The 3,512-nt window shown below is 40.7% G+C and overlaps 1 pseudogene; it reads right to left on the bottom strand.

Moving 5' to 3' along the window:
* Positions 1-200: 200 nt before the first annotated feature.
* LOC142857595 (elongation factor 1-alpha 1 pseudogene) lies at positions 201-1,809 on the bottom strand (annotated as a pseudogene).
* Positions 1,810-3,512: the final 1,703 nt, after the last annotated feature.

Raw genomic sequence — 3,512 nt, 5'->3', positions numbered from 1 at the left:
AACAGAGCTGGTCATTTCTTTTTTTATAATGATGAGAACTTCACCTCCACAAGAAAATTAATTTCTTTTTATTTTTTTTTGTTTTTGTTTTTTCTCATTAAACTTGTTTTAATGGGTCTCAAAATTCTGTGACAGATTTTTGGTCAAGTTGTTTCCATTAAAAAGTACTGATTTTGAAAACTAATAACTTAAAACTGCCACACACACAAAAAAAAATGATCCACAAAACATTCTCCTTTCCTTCTGAAGGTTTTACGATGCATTGTTATCATTAACCAGTCTTTTACTATTAAACTTAAATGGCCAATTGAGACAAACAGTTCTGAGACCGTTCTTCCACCACTGATTAAGACTGGGGTGGCAGGTGTTAGGGATAATATTCATTTAGCCTTCTGAGCTTTCTGGGCAGACTTGGTGACCTTGCCAGCTCCAGCAGCCTTCTTGTCCACAGCTTTGATGACACCCACAGCAACTATCTGCCTCATGTCACGAACATCAAAACAACCCAGTGGAGGATAGTCAGAGAAGCTCTCAACTCACATGGGCTTGCCGGGAACCATATCAACAATGGCTGCATCACCAGATTTCAAGAATTTCGGGCCATCTTCCAGCTTCTTGCCAGAACGACGATCAATCTTTTCTTTAAGCTCAGCAAACTTGCATGCTATGTGAGCTGTGTGACAATCTAGTACAGGAGCATAGCCAGCACTAATTTGGCCTGGGTGGTTCAGGATAATCACCTGAACAGTGAAGCCAGCAGCTTCCATTGGTGGGTCATTTTTGCTGTCACCAGCAACGTTGCCACATCTAACATCTTTGACAGACACGTTCTTCACACTGAAGCCCACGTTGTCCCCAGGAAGAGCTTCACTCAAAACTTCATGGTGCATTTCAACAGACTTTACTTCTGTTGTCACGTTGACTGGAGCAAAGGTCACCACCATGCCAGGTTTTAAAACACCGGTCTCCACAGGGACAGTCCCAATACCACCAATTTTATAGACATCCTGGAGGGGCAGTCGCAGAGGCTTGTCAGTTGGACGAGTTGGTGGCAGGATACAATCCAAATCTTCCAACAGGGTGGTTCCACTGGAACTACCATCTTTGCGAGTGACTTTCCATCCCTTGAACCAAGGCATATTAGCACTTGGCTCCAGCGTGTTGTCACCATTCCAACCAGAAATTGGCACAAATGCTACTGTGTCAGGGTTGTAGCCAATTTTCTTAATGTAGGTGCTGACTTCCTTAACAATTTCCTCCTATCTCTTCTGGCTGTAGGGTGGCTCGGTGGAATCCATTTTGTTGACACCAACAATTAGCTGTTTCACACCCCGGGTGTAAGCCAGAAGTGCATGCTCACGGGTCTGCTCATTCTTGGAAATACCAGCTTCGAATTCTCCAACACCAGCAGCAACAATCAGGACAGCACAGTCCCTGTGATGTGCCTGTATCATGTTTTTGATGAAGTCTCTGTGTCCTGGGGCATCAATGATAGTAACATAGTACTTGCTGGTCTCAAACTTCCACAGGGAGATGTCAATAGTGATACCACGCTCACGCTCAGCTTTCAGTTTGTCCAAGACCCAGGCATACTTGAAGGAGCCCTTTCCCATCTTGGCAGCCTCCTTCTCAAACTTCTCGATGGTTCGTTTGTCGATTCCACCACACTTGTAGATCAGGTGGCCGGTTGTAGTGGACTTGCCGGAATCGACGTGTCCAATGACGACGATGTTGACGTGAGTCTTTTCCTTTCCCATGTTGGCTTTGAATTAGCGGTGGTTTTCACAACACCTGCGTTCTGACGGCAAACCCGTTGCCGAAAATGAATTTCTTTTTGATTTTTTTAAGACAGGGTTTCTCTGTAGCTTTAGAGCCTGCCCTGCAACTAGCTCTTGTAGACCAGGCTGGCCTCAAACTCACAGAGATCCGCCTGCCTCTGCCTCCCAAGTGCTGGGATTAAAGGCATGCGCCACCATCACCCAGCTTAAGAAAATGAAATTTTAACAACATTTACGAATGTTCTATTATAATAGAAAATAAACTCCTAAGATAAAGACCTTCAAAGTGAGTGTAATAAACAACTGTAACCATTAGTGATAGTTTACAGACTCTAAAAGAGCACAATTCTATCCATCAAATGGATATTGTTTTACAATTATGTTGGCATCTTGGGTTTAGCTACTTTAGAACATCTTTACATTAAAATGTCTGCTATTTTACAGCTATTAATGTTCACTGATAGTGATTCAAAAATCTACCAGGTGTTCTTATTCTCCTGAGAGTGAAAGTGATTTCAAGTGTGAAGTGAAAATTTGCAAGATTCTGCCACATTTTGATAGTGGTTTTCTTGAAGAGAACCCAGCAGTGAACTGTTTCTGCTGCTAGACTGTAGCCTTCGGAAGCAGAGATGTTTTCTGTGTGCTCTTTTCTGCCTTCAAAGTCAATAGGAACAAAGAAAGTTAAAGAGGCAGAGCACAAAAACACATGGAAAAATCACCAGTTATTTAATACCTTTGACAAGTGAGTTTATGCTCACATTTAAGGGCTGTCATGAGAACCTGTCAGCAAAATTTAAAGTAAAAACCACTCCACTAAGTGAAAGAGACTGTCATTCATCTGAATCTTCTATTCAAGGAATAGTGTCAAGTGCTTTTGAGAAAGAACTGCAGACTTTTTAAATAAATGTTAAAGAATTTTTGGATTAATAAATGGTCAAAGGCCAAGATAAAAGATACAATTCTGAATACTTCAGCAGTCTCAAAATCTTGGTGTCTTCTACTAAAACTGACTTCTGAGAATATTCCACAATATTCCCCATCTGTTGGTCTGTTTAGTCTTTAAAAAGTACTGGGTTTGTAACTTATCAAATAGATAAAACAATACTATATTTTGCATCATTATAGAAGAGATAAAATTCTTTCTTATTGAGATTGTTCAAGATGCAAATGAAAAATAAAATGAATGGAAATGGTTGCACTGAAAAATTGATACTTGCATCAAAAAGGGAAAGATACTAAATAAACACAAAAAGAAGCTTGCTAATTATTATAAAAGAGGTGTCTCTGAAGTGTTATAGTAGCACCTTGGTGAGTTGGTTTAGTCAACAGAAGCATAATAAAGGACATTTGCACTCAGGAAATCATTGCAGAAGATTGACCTGAGTATGAACATTGAGATGAGACCTCCGTGTAGTACTGACTTTATATGTAAGTGAAGAAGAGCTGGTAGAGATTATTGAAGTTGGCACTAACAGGTGTAATATTAATAACTGGTTCTGGCAGCAATAGATGAAAGGCAAGTCCAGAAGCTAATTAGTAGATTTTTGGAATGATTGACACAGAAGGTGACAACTGTCTGCACAAAGCCAGCAGCCATAGCCATGAAGTCAACTGTGAAGCAAGTGCTTCTGAAGCAGCGCTGTACATCTCCTTGGAGACAGTAATTGGCATAGCATCAGCTCCGAACCTGAGTTTTGGGGATATCTGAGGCAGATACATAGTTCACTTATTCAC

This window comes from Microtus pennsylvanicus, chromosome 9 (genome assembly GCF_037038515.1).
Source record: "Microtus pennsylvanicus isolate mMicPen1 chromosome 9, mMicPen1.hap1, whole genome shotgun sequence".
In the NCBI taxonomy this organism is placed as follows: Eukaryota; Metazoa; Chordata; class Mammalia; order Rodentia; family Cricetidae; genus Microtus; species Microtus pennsylvanicus.
This window is presented reverse-complemented; position numbering and strand designations above follow the sequence as displayed.